Genomic DNA, 16,269 nt, shown 5'->3' on the forward strand with positions numbered 1-16,269 from the left:
CTGTCTTTCTCTGCGTTTCTTTTCTGGGACGAGAGGGGCCCCAGAGCACCCCGACGACTCTGAGCAATGAGCCTGCCCTTTCTCCTCTCGCCCTCCTTTTTGGGACCGTACCAAGCGACGAGCGTTTCTCTCGGCTCTGGGGCCGCGGGACGCAAAACGAAACTGCTTACCTATTGGGTGGTGAGACACTTGCGTGGAAATCATTTCTGCTCACTTGAGGCAGGCACTGCGGTCAAGTGGGCTTACAGGTCCAGGGGTTCCATGGACCGGGTATATTCTAAGCGGCCATCGTGACCGTCCAAAGCGGACGTATGGGTTGTTTGGGCATTGGCTCGAGTCGTAACCCTCCGTTTTTGGGGGAAAACAAGGGAGAACCCATCACCTTCAGCACATTTCCCTCTGCCACAGCACGCCACGCAACCAGGTGATTTTCCTATTGATTGCCGTTCCAAGCTACCATAGCGGGCAATGCCGCAGGGATACTGTCCAGATTTCCAAACCAAAGCAGATAGGCCTTCTCGCCGAGGCGCAGCTGCGCGGTCGATCAAGCCCCAGGCCCTGGTGCTCCTGAGGGCTGCGGGGACGCCCAGGACTACGCTGCTGAGGGCAGGTGGCTCCGGGCCTCAGTGCCCTGCCAGTGGGCTCTACTTGGGAATCCGTGCTCTTGCACGGGGTGGGGAGGGGGGAGTCGGTGGCAGGGGGGCCTGCCTACACATGCCTCTTCTTCTGTCACTTTGGCTGCGGCTGAGCCTGGCACTGGGTGCGTGCATGCTCAGGAGACAGGCTTCTGCATGTCTCTGGACAGGCCCCGTGCCAGCTGGGACCTGAGCCCCAGCGCAGGTGCACCACCTGCGCTCAGGTTCCTTGGACCGGCCCAGGTCAGCTGAGAGGGAGGAGAACATGGTCCTGACCGCGGAGGGAAGCAAAAGTGCCGACACCTGCCAGCGGGAGAGCCGCATCCGACAGCCCTGTGGGATCTAAGCCCCCTCTCGCTCCATCCGCTGCCTCCCTCCTCACCCCCTCCTTTCGGGGCGCCGAGACGGCGCCCGGGCTGGGGGTGGCGGAGGGGGAGGGGCAAGCGCTAGGCCTCCCGCGCCGCCGTAGACCCCTCTCTGACGCCCCGCAGAGCCGGGACCAAAGCGCAGGCGCCCCGGCCCGCTGGGACGGCCACGCCCAGCGCCGCCCTGGCGCGCAGGCGCCACTCACCCCGCACCCGGCAGACTCGTCCCGACCCCGCCCCTCCTGGTTGCTCTGGAGACGGTGGCCACCGGCGGGAGGTGCCCAAGCCCGGGAGTGGGAAGACAGCTGTGAAGGATTGGGGCGGGGGGGGGGGGGAGGCGTTTTCTGCACTCGGGAGTTGTCCCCAGTGGCAGTGCCGGGACAGATGCGGCCAATAGGCATCCTGCCGAAACCCACCCAATGCACTTCGGGGAGCGCGTCCACTGCCAGGAAAACCTCCAGCGCTGGGGGAAGCGGGGTTCCAAAATGTATCCACCGAATGCCAGCAGGAGGCCACGGGGACGCGACGGAAGGGGTCGCCGACGTGGGTGCAGCCTGCTGGGTGGGGACCGGGCTAGGAGAGAAGCTCTGCTATGCTGTCCTGGACAGTTGTTCCCTCCTGTGTGTCTGGTGAAAAGCCAAGAGACAGAAGAAGCTCCAGGAACCAGAGAGCGGCTCCGTTGCCCAAAGTCGGAGCCAAAACTTCCACCGCTAGGGGCCACTGTTGGATAGGAATAGTTCCTTCCTCACACTTGCTGGGGGGCAGAGGGCTGAGTTCTAAGGCAGGGGGAGGGGCAGGGCCCCTTGCAGAAAGGGCTGTGGGGGAAGGGACCCCTGGGCCAGCTCTGGGGCTGCTGGGAGAGCCCCCTCTCCATGCCATAGCTCACCTGGCCCAGGCGCCAAGGGTCTGGGTCGGGCCAGGCTGCCAGACCCATCTGAAGAGGGGGTTTCCTCGCCAACCAAAGTCCCCGAGGCCTCCTCAAGCGGGGGCCTACCTAGGGCCGGCCGGCCTTGCCCTGCAGGTCTCTCCCACGGCAATGGTCACAGACATGCTGTCTCCCATCGCCGTCACCTCCACCTTACGTCAGGGGAACCCCGGCCTTTCCCACCGGTGGCCTGCGGGCTTCGGCCTGGGCTCCCGGCCAGGCCTGCAGAGGCCTGGCTCCCGGAGAGGACAGGCCCAGAGTCTTCCCTCTCCCTTGTCAATGACCTGTCTTTCTCTGCGTTTCTTTTCTGGGACGAGAGGGGCCCCAGAGCACCCCGACGACTCTGAGCAATGAGCCTGCCCTTTCTCCTCTCGCCCTCCTTTTTGGGACCGTACCAAGCGACGAGCGTTTCTCTCGGCTCTGGGGCCACGGGACGCAAAACGAAACTGCTTACCTATTGGGTGGTGAGACACTTGCGTGGAAATCATTTCTGCTCACTTGAGGCAGGCACTGCGGTCAAGTGGGCTTACAGGTCCAGGGGTTCCATGGACCGGGTATATTCTAAGCGGCCATCGTGACCGTCCAAAGCGGACGTATGGGTTGTTTGGGCATTGGCTCGAGTCGTAACCCTCCGTTTTTGGGGGAAAACAAGGGAGAACCCATCACCTTCAGCACATTTCCCTCTGCCACAGCACGCCACGCAACCAGGTGATTTTCCTATTGATTGCCGTTCCAAGCTACCATAGCGGGCAATGCCGCAGGGATACTGTCCAGATTTCCAAACCAAAGCAGATAGGCCTTCTCGCCGAGGCGCAGCTGCGCGGTCGATCAAGCCCCAGGCCCTGGTGCTCCTGAGGGCTGCGGGGACGCCCAGGACTACGCTGCTGAGGGCAGGTGGCTCCGGGCCTCAGTGCCCTGCCAGTGGGCTCTACTTGGGAATCCGTGCTCTTGCACGGGGTGGGGAGGGGGGAGTCGGTGGCAGGGGGGCCTGCCTACACATGCCTCTTCTTCTGTCACTTTGGCTGCGGCTGAGCCTGGCACTGGGTGCGTGCATGCTCAGGAGACAGGCTTCTGCATGTCTCTGGACAGGCCCCGTGCCAGCTGGGACCTGAGCCCCAGCGCAGGTGCACCACCTGCGCTCAGGTTCCTTGGACCGGCCCAGGTCAGCTGAGAGGGAGGAGAACATGGTCCTGACCGCGGAGGGAAGCAAAAGTGCCGACACCTGCCAGCGGGAGAGCCGCATCCGACAGCCCTGTGGGATCTAAGCCCCCTCTCGCTCCATCCGCTGCCTCCCTCCTCACCCCCTCCTTTCGGGGCGCCGAGACGGCGCCCGGGCTGGGGGTGGCGGAGGGGGAGGGGCAAGCGCTAGGCCTCCCGCGCCGCCGTAGACCCCTCTCTGACGCCCCGCAGAGCCGGGACCAAAGCGCAGGCGCCCCGGCCCGCTGGGACGGCCACGCCCAGCGCCGCCCTGGCGCGCAGGCGCCACTCACCCCGCACCCGGCAGACTCGTCCCGACCCCGCCCCTCCTGGTTGCTCTGGAGACGGTGGCCACCGGCGGGAGGTGCCCAAGCCCGGGAGTGGGAAGACAGCTGTGAAGGATTGGGGCGGGGGGGGGGGGGGGGAGGCGTTTTCTGCACTCGGGAGTTGTCCCCAGTGGCAGTGCCGGGACAGATGCGGCCAATAGGCATCCTGCCGAAACCCACCCAATGCACTTCGGGGAGCGCGTCCACTGCCAGGAAAACCTCCAGCGCTGGGGGAAGCGGGGTTCCAAAATGTATCCACCGAATGCCAGCAGGAGGCCACGGGGACGCGACGGAAGGGGTCGCCGACGTGGGTGCAGCCTGCTGGGTGGGGACCGGGCTAGGAGAGAAGCTCTGCTATGCTGTCCTGGACAGTTGTTCCCTCCTGTGTGTCTGGTGAAAAGCCAAGAGACAGAAGAAGCTCCAGGAACCAGAGAGCGGCTCCGTTGCCCAAAGTCGGAGCCAAAACTTCCACCGCTAGGGGCCACTGTTGGATAGGAATAGTTCCTTCCTCACACTTGCTGGGGGGCAGAGGGCTGAGTTCTAAGGCAGGGGGAGGGGCAGGGCCCCTTGCAGAAAGGGCTGTGGGGGAAGGGACCCCTGGGCCAGCTCTGGGGCTGCTGGGAGAGCCCCCTCTCCATGCCATAGCTCACCTGGCCCAGGCGCCAAGGGTCTGGGTCGGGCCAGGCTGCCAGACCCGTCTGAAGAGGGGGTTTCCTCGCCAACCAAAGTCCCCGAGGCCTCCTCAAGCGGGGGCCTACCTAGGGCCGGCCGGCCTTGCCCTGCAGGTCTCTCCCACGGCAATGGTCACAGACATGCTGTCTCCCATCGCCGTCACCTCCACCTTACGTCAGGGGAACCCCGGCCTTTCCCACCGGTGGCCTGCGGGCTTCGGCCTGGGCTCCCGGCCAGGCCTGCAGAGGCCTGGCTCCCGGAGAGGACAGGCCCAGAGTCTTCCCTCTCCCTTGTCAATGACCTGTCTTTCTCTGCGTTTCTTTTCTGGGACGAGAGGGGCCCCAGAGCACCCCGACGACTCTGAGCAATGAGCCTGCCCTTTCTCCTCTCGCCCTCCTTTTTGGGACCGTACCAAGCGACGAGCGTTTCTCTCGGCTCTGGGGCCGCGGGACGCAAAACGAAACTGCTTACCTATTGGGTGGTGAGACACTTGCGTGGAAATCATTTCTGCTCACTTGAGGCAGGCACTGCGGTCAAGTGGGCTTACAGGCCCAGGGGTTCCATGGACCGGGTATATTCTAAGCGGCCATCGTGACCGTCCAAAGCGGACGTATGGGTTGTTTGGGCATTGGCTCGAGTCGTAAGCCTCCGTTTTGGGGGGAAAACAAGGGAGAACCCATCACCTTCAGCACATTTCCCTCTGCCACAGCACGCCACGCAACCAGGTGATTTTCCTATTGATTGCCGTTCCAAGCTACCATAGCGGGCAATGCCGCAGGGATACTGTCCAGATTTCCAAACCAAAGCAGATAGGCCTTCTCGCCGAGGCGCAGCTGCGCGGTCGATCAAGCCCCAGGCCCTGGTGCTCCTGAGGGCTGCGGGGACGCCCAGGACTACGCTGCTGAGGGCAGGTGGCTCCGGGCCTCAGTGCCCTGCCAGTGGGCTCTACTTGGGAATCCGTGCTCTTGCACGGGGTGGGGAGGGGGGAGTCGGTGGCAGGGGGGCCTGCCTACACATGCCTCTTCTTCTGTCACTTTGGCTGCGGCTGAGCCTGGCACTGGGTGCGTGCATGCTCAGGAGACAGGCTTCTGCATGTCTCTGGACAGGCCCCGTGCCAGCTGGGACCTGAGCCCCAGCGCAGGTGCACCACCTGCGCTCAGGTTCCTTGGACCGGCCCAGGTCAGCTGAGAGGGAGGAGAACATGGTCCTGACCGCGGAGGGAAGCAAAAGTGCCGACACCTGCCAGCCGGAGAGCCGCATCCGACAGCCCTGTGGGATCTAAGCCCCCTCTCGCTCCATCCGCTGCCTCCCTCCTCACCCCCTCCTTTCGGGGCGCCGAGACGGCGCCCGGGCTGGGGGTGGCGGAGGGGGAGGGGCAAGCGCTAGGCCTCCCGCGCCGCCGTAGACCCCTCTCTGACGCCCCGCAGAGCCGGGACCAAAGCGCAGGCGCCCCGGCCCGCTGGGACGGCCACGCCCAGCGCCGCCCTGGCGCGCAGGCGCCACTCACCCCGCACCCGGCAGACTCGTCCCGACCCCGCCCCTCCTGGTTGCTCTGGAGACGGTGGCCACCGGCGGGAGGTGCCCAAGCCCGGGAGTGGGAAGACAGCTGTGAAGGATTGGGGCGGGGGGGGGGGGGGGGAGGCGTTTTCTGCACTCGGGAGTTGTCCCCAGTGGCAGTGCCGGGACAGATGCGGCCAATAGGCATCCTGCCGAAACCCACCCAATGCACTTCGGGGAGCGCGTCCACTGCCAGGAAAACCTCCAGCGCTGGGGGAAGCGGGGTTCCAAAATGTATCCACCGAATGCCAGCAGGAGGCCACGGGGACGCGACGGAAGGGGTCGCCGACGTGGGTGCAGCCTGCTGGGTGGGGACCGGGCTAGGAGAGAAGCTCTGCTATGCTGTCCTGGACAGTTGTTCCCTCCTGTGTGTCTGGTGAAAAGCCAAGAGACAGAAGAAGCTCCAGGAACCAGAGAGCGGCTCCGTTGCCCAAAGTCGGAGCCAAAACTTCCACCGCTAGGGGCCACTGTTGGATAGGAATAGTTCCTTCCTCACACTTGCTGGGGGGCAGAGGGCTGAGTTCTAAGGCAGGGGGAGGGGCAGGGCCCCTTGCAGAAAGGGCTGTGGGGGAAGGGACCCCTGGGCCAGCTCTGGGGCTGCTGGGAGAGCCCCCTCTCCATGCCATAGCTCACCTGGCCCAGGCGCCAAGGGTCTGGGTCGGGCCAGGCTGCCAGACCCGTCTGAAGAGGGGGTTTCCTCGCCAACCAAAGTCCCCGAGGCCTCCTCAAGCGGGGGCCTACCTAGGGCCGGCCGGCCTTGCCCTGCAGGTCTCTCCCACGGCAATGGTCACAGACATGCTGTCTCCCATCGCCGTCACCTCCACCTTACGTCAGGGGAACCCCGGCCTTTCCCACCGGTGGCCTGCGGGCTTCGGCCTGGGCTCCCAGCCAGGCCTGCAGAGGCCTGGCTCCCGGAGAGGACAGGCCCAGAGTCTTCCCTCTCCCTTGTCAATGACCTGTCTTTCTCTGCGTTTCTTTTCTGGGACGAGAGGGGCCCCAGAGCACCCCGACGACTCTGAGCAATGAGCCTGCCCTTTCTCCTCTCGCCCTCCTTTTTGGGACCGTACCAAGCGACGAGCGTTTCTCTCGGCTCTGGGGCCGCGGGACGCAAAACGAAACTGCTTACCTATTGGGTGGTGAGACACTTGCGTGGAAATCATTTCTGCTCACTTGAGGCAGGCACTGCGGTCAAGTGGGCTTACAGGTCCAGGGGTTCCATGGACCGGGTATATTCTAAGCGGCCATCGTGACCGTCCAAAGCGGACGTATGGGTTGTTTGGGCATTGGCTCGAGTCGTAACCCTCCGTTTTTGGGGGAAAACAAGGGAGAACCCATCACCTTCAGCACATTTCCCTCTGCCACAGCACGCCACGCAACCAGGTGATTTTCCTATTGATTGCCGTTCCAAGCTACCATAGCGGGCAATGCCGCAGGGATACTGTCCAGATTTCCAAACCAAAGCAGATAGGCCTTCTCGCCGAGGCGCAGCTGCGCGGTCGATCAAGCCCCAGGCCCTGGTGCTCCTGAGGGCTGCGGGGACGCCCAGGACTACGCTGCTGAGGGCAGGTGGCTCCGGGCCTCAGTGCCCTGCCAGTGGGCTCTACTTGGGAATCCGTGCTCTTGCACGGGGTGGGGAGGGGGGAGTCGGTGGCAGGGGGGCCTGCCTACACATGCCTCTTCTTCTGTCACTTTGGCTGCGGCTGAGCCTGGCACTGGGTGCGTGCATGCTCAGGAGACAGGCTTCTGCATGTCTCTGGACAGGCCCCGTGCCAGCTGGGACCTGAGCCCCAGCGCAGGTGCACCACCTGCGCTCAGGTTCCTTGGACCGGCCCAGGTCAGCTGAGAGGGAGGAGAACATGGTCCTGACCGCGGAGGGAAGCAAAAGTGCCGACACCTGCCAGCGGGAGAGCCGCATCCGACAGCCCTGTGGGATCTAAGCCCCCTCTCGCTCCATCCGCTGCCTCCCTCCTCACCCCCTCCTTTCGGGGCGCCGAGACGGCGCCCGGGCTGGGGGTGGCGGAGGGGGAGGGGCAAGCGCTAGGCCTCCCGCGCCGCCGTAGACCCCTCTCTGACGCCCCGCAGAGCCGGGACCAAAGCGCAGGCGCCCCGGCCCGCTGGGACGGCCACGCCCAGCGCCGCCCTGGCGCGCAGGCGCCACTCACCCCGCACCCGGCAGACTCGTCCCGACCCCGCCCCTCCTGGTTGCTCTGGAGACGGTGGCCACCGGCGGGAGGTGCCCAAGCCCGGGAGTGGGAAGACAGCTGTGAAGGATTGGGGCGGGGGGGGGGGGGAGGCGTTTTCTGCACTCGGGAGTTGTCCCCAGTGGCAGTGCCGGGACAGATGCGGCCAATAGGCATCCTGCCGAAACCCACCCAATGCACTTCGGGGAGCGCGTCCACTGCCAGGAAAACCTCCAGCGCTGGGGGAAGCGGGGTTCCAAAATGTATCCACCGAATGCCAGCAGGAGGCCACGGGGACGCGACGGAAGGGGTCGCCGACGTGGGTGCAGCCTGCTGGGTGGGGACCGGGCTAGGAGAGAAGCTCTGCTATGCTGTCCTGGACAGTTGTTCCCTCCTGTGTGTCTGGTGAAAAGCCAAGAGACAGAAGAAGCTCCAGGAACCAGAGAGCGGCTCCGTTGCCCAAAGTCGGAGCCAAAACTTCCACCGCTAGGGGCCACTGTTGGATAGGAATAGTTCCTTCCTCACACTTGCTGGGGGGCAGAGGGCTGAGTTCTAAGGCAGGGGGAGGGGCAGGGCCCCTTGCAGAAAGGGCTGTGGGGGAAGGGACCCCTGGGCCAGCTCTGGGGCTGCTGGGAGAGCCCCCTCTCCATGCCATAGCTCACCTGGCCCAGGCGCCAAGGGTCTGGGTCGGGCCAGGCTGCCAGACCCATCTGAAGAGGGGGTTTCCTCGCCAACCAAAGTCCCCGAGGCCTCCTCAAGCGGGGGCCTACCTAGGGCCGGCCGGCCTTGCCCTGCAGGTCTCTCCCACGGCAATGGTCACAGACATGCTGTCTCCCATCGCCGTCACCTCCACCTTACGTCAGGGGAACCCCGGCCTTTCCCACCGGTGGCCTGCGGGCTTCGGCCTGGGCTCCCGGCCAGGCCTGCAGAGGCCTGGCTCCCGGAGAGGACAGGCCCAGAGTCTTCCCTCTCCCTTGTCAATGACCTGTCTTTCTCTGCGTTTCTTTTCTGGGACGAGAGGGGCCCCAGAGCACCCCGACGACTCTGAGCAATGAGCCTGCCCTTTCTCCTCTCGCCCTCCTTTTTGGGACCGTACCAAGCGACGAGCGTTTCTCTCGGCTCTGGGGCCACGGGACGCAAAACGAAACTGCTTACCTATTGGGTGGTGAGACACTTGCGTGGAAATCATTTCTGCTCACTTGAGGCAGGCACTGCGGTCAAGTGGGCTTACAGGTCCAGGGGTTCCATGGACCGGGTATATTCTAAGCGGCCATCGTGACCGTCCAAAGCGGACGTATGGGTTGTTTGGGCATTGGCTCGAGTCGTAACCCTCCGTTTTTGGGGGAAAACAAGGGAGAACCCATCACCTTCAGCACATTTCCCTCTGCCACAGCACGCCACGCAACCAGGTGATTTTCCTATTGATTGCCGTTCCAAGCTACCATAGCGGGCAATGCCGCAGGGATACTGTCCAGATTTCCAAACCAAAGCAGATAGGCCTTCTCGCCGAGGCGCAGCTGCGCGGTCGATCAAGCCCCAGGCCCTGGTGCTCCTGAGGGCTGCGGGGACGCCCAGGACTACGCTGCTGAGGGCAGGTGGCTCCGGGCCTCAGTGCCCTGCCAGTGGGCTCTACTTGGGAATCCGTGCTCTTGCACGGGGTGGGGAGGGGGGAGTCGGTGGCAGGGGGGCCTGCCTACACATGCCTCTTCTTCTGTCACTTTGGCTGCGGCTGAGCCTGGCACTGGGTGCGTGCATGCTCAGGAGACAGGCTTCTGCATGTCTCTGGACAGGCCCCGTGCCAGCTGGGACCTGAGCCCCAGCGCAGGTGCACCACCTGCGCTCAGGTTCCTTGGACCGGCCCAGGTCAGCTGAGAGGGAGGAGAACATGGTCCTGACCGCGGAGGGAAGCAAAAGTGCCGACACCTGCCAGCGGGAGAGCCGCATCCGACAGCCCTGTGGGATCTAAGCCCCCTCTCGCTCCATCCGCTGCCTCCCTCCTCACCCCCTCCTTTCGGGGCGCCGAGACGGCGCCCGGGCTGGGGGTGGCGGAGGGGGAGGGGCAAGCGCTAGGCCTCCCGCGCCGCCGTAGACCCCTCTCTGACGCCCCGCAGAGCCGGGACCAAAGCGCAGGCGCCCCGGCCCGCTGGGACGGCCACGCCCAGCGCCGCCCTGGCGCGCAGGCGCCACTCACCCCGCACCCGGCAGACTCGTCCCGACCCCGCCCCTCCTGGTTGCTCTGGAGACGGTGGCCACCGGCGGGAGGTGCCCAAGCCCGGGAGTGGGAAGACAGCTGTGAAGGATTGGGGCGGGGGGGGGGGGGGGAGGCGTTTTCTGCACTCGGGAGTTGTCCCCAGTGGCAGTGCCGGGACAGATGCGGCCAATAGGCATCCTGCCGAAACCCACCCAATGCACTTCGGGGAGCGCGTCCACTGCCAGGAAAACCTCCAGCGCTGGGGGAAGCGGGGTTCCAAAATGTATCCACCGAATGCCAGCAGGAGGCCACGGGGACGCGACGGAAGGGGTCGCCGACGTGGGTGCAGCCTGCTGGGTGGGGACCGGGCTAGGAGAGAAGCTCTGCTATGCTGTCCTGGACAGTTGTTCCCTCCTGTGTGTCTGGTGAAAAGCCAAGAGACAGAAGAAGCTCCAGGAACCAGAGAGCGGCTCCGTTGCCCAAAGTCGGAGCCAAAACTTCCACCGCTAGGGGCCACTGTTGGATAGGAATAGTTCCTTCCTCACACTTGCTGGGGGGCAGAGGGCTGAGTTCTAAGGCAGGGGGAGGGGCAGGGCCCCTTGCAGAAAGGGCTGTGGGGGAAGGGACCCCTGGGCCAGCTCTGGGGCTGCTGGGAGAGCCCCCTCTCCATGCCATAGCTCACCTGGCCCAGGCGCCAAGGGTCTGGGTCGGGCCAGGCTGCCAGACCCGTCTGAAGAGGGGGTTTCCTCGCCAACCAAAGTCCCCGAGGCCTCCTCAAGCGGGGGCCTACCTAGGGCCGGCCGGCCTTGCCCTGCAGGTCTCTCCCACGGCAATGGTCACAGACATGCTGTCTCCCATCGCCGTCACCTCCACCTTACGTCAGGGGAACCCCGGCCTTTCCCACCGGTGGCCTGCGGGCTTCGGCCTGGGCTCCCGGCCAGGCCTGCAGAGGCCTGGCTCCCGGAGAGGACAGGCCCAGAGTCTTCCCTCTCCCTTGTCAATGACCTGTCTTTCTCTGCGTTTCTTTTCTGGGACGAGAGGGGCCCCAGAGCACCCCGACGACTCTGAGCAATGAGCCTGCCCTTTCTCCTCTCGCCCTCCTTTTTGGGACCGTACCAAGCGACGAGCGTTTCTCTCGGCTCTGGGGCCGCGGGACGCAAAACGAAACTGCTTACCTATTGGGTGGTGAGACACTTGCGTGGAAATCATTTCTGCTCACTTGAGGCAGGCACTGCGGTCAAGTGGGCTTACAGGCCCAGGGGTTCCATGGACCGGGTATATTCTAAGCGGCCATCGTGACCGTCCAAAGCGGACGTATGGGTTGTTTGGGCATTGGCTCGAGTCGTAAGCCTCCGTTTTGGGGGGAAAACAAGGGAGAACCCATCACCTTCAGCACATTTCCCTCTGCCACAGCACGCCACGCAACCAGGTGATTTTCCTATTGATTGCCGTTCCAAGCTACCATAGCGGGCAATGCCGCAGGGATACTGTCCAGATTTCCAAACCAAAGCAGATAGGCCTTCTCGCCGAGGCGCAGCTGCGCGGTCGATCAAGCCCCAGGCCCTGGTGCTCCTGAGGGCTGCGGGGACGCCCAGGACTACGCTGCTGAGGGCAGGTGGCTCCGGGCCTCAGTGCCCTGCCAGTGGGCTCTACTTGGGAATCCGTGCTCTTGCACGGGGTGGGGAGGGGGGAGTCGGTGGCAGGGGGGCCTGCCTACACATGCCTCTTCTTCTGTCACTTTGGCTGCGGCTGAGCCTGGCACTGGGTGCGTGCATGCTCAGGAGACAGGCTTCTGCATGTCTCTGGACAGGCCCCGTGCCAGCTGGGACCTGAGCCCCAGTGCAGGTGCACCACCTGCGCTCAGGTTCCTTGGACCGGCCCAGGTCAGCTGAGAGGGAGGAGAACATGGTCCTGACCGCGGAGGGAAGCAAAAGTGCCGACACCTGCCAGCGGGAGAGCCGCATCCGACAGCCCTGTGGGATCTAAGCCCCCTCTCGCTCCATCCGCTGCCTCCCTCCTCACCCCCTCCTTTCGGGGCGCCGAGACGGCGCCCGGGCTGGGGGTGGCGGAGGGGGAGGGGCAAGCGCTAGGCCTCCCGCGCCGCCGTAGACCCCTCTCTGACGCCCCGCAGAGCCGGGACCAAAGCGCAGGCGCCCCGGCCCGCTGGGACGGCCACGCCCAGCGCCGCCCTGGCGCGCAGGCGCCACTCACCCCGCACCCGGCAGACTCGTCCCGACCCCGCCCCTCCTGGTTGCTCTGGAGACGGTGGCCACCGGCGGGAGGTGCCCAAGCCCGAGAGTGGGAAGACAGCTGTGAAGGATTGGGGCGGGGGGGGGGGGGGGGGGAGGCGTTTTCTGCACTCGGGAGTTGTCCCCAGTGGCAGTGCCGGGACAGATGCGGCCAATAGGCATCCTGCCGAAACCCACCCAATGCACTTCGGGGAGCGCGTCCACTGCCAGGAAAACCTCCAGCGCTGGGGGAAGCGGGGTTCCAAAATGTATCCACCGAATGCCAGCAGGAGGCCACGGGGACGCGACGGAAGGGGTCGCCGACGTGGGTGCAGCCTGCTGGGTGGGGACCGGGCTAGGAGAGAAGCTCTGCTATGCTGTCCTGGACAGTTGTTCCCTCCTGTGTGTCTGGTGAAAAGCCAAGAGACAGAAGAAGCTCCAGGAACCAGAGAGCGGCTCCGTTGCCCAAAGTCGGAGCCAAAACTTCCACCGCTAGGGGCCACTGTTGGATAGGAATAGTTCCTTCCTCACACTTGCTGGGGGGCAGAGGGCTGAGTTCTAAGGCAGGGGGAGGGGCAGGGCCCCTTGCAGAAAGGGCTGTGGGGGAAGGGACCCCTGGGCCAGCTCTGGGGCTGCTGGGAGAGCCCCCTCTCCATGCCATAGCTCACCTGGCCCAGGCGCCAAGGGTCTGGGTCGGGCCAGGCTGCCAGACCCGTCTGAAGAGGGGGTTTCCTCGCCAACCAAAGTCCCCGAGGCCTCCTCAAGCGGGGGCCTACCTAGGGCCGGCCGGCCTTGCCCTGCAGGTCTCTCCCACGGCAATGGTCACAGACATGCTGTCTCCCATCGCCGTCACCTCCACCTTACGTCAGGGGAACCCCGGCCTTTCCCACCGGTGGCCTGCGGGCTTCGGCCTGGGCTCCCGGCCAGGCCTGCAGAGGCCTGGCTCCCGGAGAGGACAGGCCCAGAGTCTTCCCTCTCCCTTGTCAATGACCTGTCTTTCTCTGCGTTTCTTTTCTGGGACGAGAGGGGCCCCAGAGCACCCCGACGACTCTGAGCAATGAGCCTGCCCTTTCTCCTCTCGCCCTCCTTTTTGGGACCGTACCAAGCGACGAGCGTTTCTCTCGGCTCTGGGGCCGCGGGACGCAAAACGAAACTGCTTACCTATTGGGTGGTGAGACACTTGCGTGGAAATCATTTCTGCTCACTTGAGGCAGGCACTGCGGTCAAGTGGGCTTACAGGCCCAGGGGTTCCATGGACCGGGTATATTCTAAGCGGCCATCGTGACCGTCCAAAGCGGACGTATGGGTTGTTTGGGCATTGGCTCGAGTCGTAAGCCTCCGTTTTGGGGGGAAAACAAGGGAGAACCCATCACCTTCAGCACATTTCCCTCTGCCACAGCACGCCACGCAACCAGGTGATTTTCCTATTGATTGCCGTTCCAAGCTACCATAGCGGGCAATGCCGCAGGGATACTGTCCAGATTTCCAAACCAAAGCAGATAGGCCTTCTCGCCGAGGCGCAGCTGCGCGGTCGATCAAGCCCCAGGCCCTGGTGCTCCTGAGGGCTGCGGGGACGCCCAGGACTACGCTGCTGAGGGCAGGTGGCTCCGGGCCTCAGTGCCCTGCCAGTGGGCTCTACTTGGGAATCCGTGCTCTTGCACGGGGTAGGGAGGGGGGAGTCGGTGGCAGGGGGGCCTGCCTACACATGCCTCTTCTTCTGTCACTTTGGCTGCGGCTGAGCCTGGCACTGGGTGCGTGCATGCTCAGGAGACAGGCTTCTGCATGTCTCTGGACAGGCCCCGTGCCAGCTGGGACCTGAGCCCCAGCGCAGGTGCACCACCTGCGCTCAGGTTCCTTGGACCGGCCCAGGTCAGCTGAGAGGGAGGAGAACATGGTCCTGACCGCGGAGGGAAGCAAAAGTGCCGACACCTGCCAGCGGGAGAGCCGCATCCGACAGCCCTGTGGGATCTAAGCCCCCTCTCGCTCCATCCGCTGCCTCCCTCCTCACCCCCTCCTTTCGGGGCGCCGAGACGGCGCCCGGGCTGGGGGTGGCGGAGGGGGAGGGGCAAGCGCTAGGCCTCCCGCGCCGCCGTAGACCCCTCTCTGACGCCCCGCAGAGCCGGGACCAAAGCGCAGGCGCCCCGGCCCGCTGGGACGGCCACGCCCAGCGCCGCCCTGGCGCGCAGGCGCCACTCACCCCGCACCCGGCAGACTCGTCCCGACCCCGCCCCTCCTGGTTGCTCTGGAGACGGTGGCCACCGGCGGGAGGTGCCCAAGCCCGGGAGTGGGAAGACAGCTGTGAAGGATTGGGGCGGGGGGGGGGGGGGGGAGGCGTTTTCTGCACTCGGGAGTTGTCCCCAGTGGCAGTGCCGGGACAGATGCGGCCAATAGGCATCCTGCCGAAACCCACCCAATGCACTTCGGGGAGCGCGTCCACTGCCAGGAAAACCTCCAGCGCTGGGGGAAGCGGGGTTCCAAAATGTATCCACCGAATGCCAGCAGGAGGCCACGGGGACGCGACGGAAGGGGTCGCCGACGTGGGTGCAGCCTGCTGGGTGGGGACCGGGCTAGGAGAGAAGCTCTGCTATGCTGTCCTGGACAGTTGTTCCCTCCTGTGTGTCTGGTGAAAAGCCAAGAGACAGAAGAAGCTCCAGGAACCAGAGAGCGGCTCCGTTGCCCAAAGTCGGAGCCAAAACTTCCACCGCTAGGGGCCACTGTTGGATAGGAATAGTTCCTTCCTCACACTTGCTGGGGGGCAGAGGGCTGAGTTCTAAGGCAGGGGGAGGGGCAGGGCCCCTTGCAGAAAGGGCTGTGGGGGAAGGGACCCCTGGGCCAGCTCTGGGGCTGCTGGGAGAGCCCCCTCTCCATGCCATAGCTCACCTGGCCCAGGCGCCAAGGGTCTGGGTCGGGCCAGGCTGCCAGACCCGTCTGAAGAGGGGGTTTCCTCGCCAACCAAAGTCCCCGAGGCCTCCTCAAGCGGGGGCCTACCTAGGGCCGGCCGGCCTTGCCCTGCAGGTCTCTCCCACGGCAATGGTCACAGACATGCTGTCTCCCATCGCCGTCACCTCCACCTTACGTCAGGGGAACCCCGGCCTTTCCCACCGGTGGCCTGCGGGCTTCGGCCTGGGCTCCCGGCCAGGCCTGCAGAGGCCTGGCTCCCGGAGAGGACAGGCCCAGAGTCTTCCCTCTCCCTTGTCAATGACCTGTCTTTCTCTGCGTTTCTTTTCTGGGACGAGAGGGGCCCCAGAGCACCCCGACGACTCTGAGCAATGAGCCTGCCCTTTCTCCTCTCGCCCTCCTTTTTGGGACCGTACCAAGCGACGAGCGTTTCTCTCGGCTCTGGGGCCGCGGGACGCAAAACGAAACTGCTTACCTATTGGGTGGTGAGACACTTGCGTGGAAATCATTTCTGCTCACTTGAGGCAGGCACTGCGGTCAAGTGGGCTTACAGGCCCAGGGGTTCCATGGACCGGGTATATTCTAAGCGGCCATCGTGACCGTCCAAAGCGGACGTATGGGTTGTTTGGGCATTGGCTCGAGTCGTAAGCCTCCGTTTTGGGGGGAAAACAAGGGAGAACCCATCACCTTCAGCACATTTCCCTCTGCCACAGCACGCCACGCAACCAGGTGATTTTCCTATTGATTGCCGTTCCAAGCTACCATAGCGGGCAATGCCGCAGGGATACTGTCCAGATTTCCAAACCAAAGCAGATAGGCCTTCTCGCCGAGGCGCAGCTGCGCGGTCGATCAAGCCCCAGGCCCTGGTGCTCCTGAGGGCTGCGGGGACGCCCAGGACTACGCTGCTGAGGGCAGGTGGCTCCGGGCCTCAGTGCCCTGCCAGTGGGCTCTACTTGGGAATCCGTGCTCTTGCACGGGGTGGGGAGGGGGGAGTCGGTGGCAGGGGGGCCTGCCTACACATGCCTCTTCTTCTGTCACTTTGGCTGCGGCTGAGCCTGGCACTGGGTGCGTGCATGCTCAGGAGACAGGCTTCTG

This window comes from Dasypus novemcinctus, chromosome 27 (genome assembly GCF_030445035.2).
Source record: "Dasypus novemcinctus isolate mDasNov1 chromosome 27, mDasNov1.1.hap2, whole genome shotgun sequence".
Lineage (NCBI taxonomy): Eukaryota > Metazoa > Chordata > Mammalia > Cingulata > Dasypodidae > Dasypus > Dasypus novemcinctus.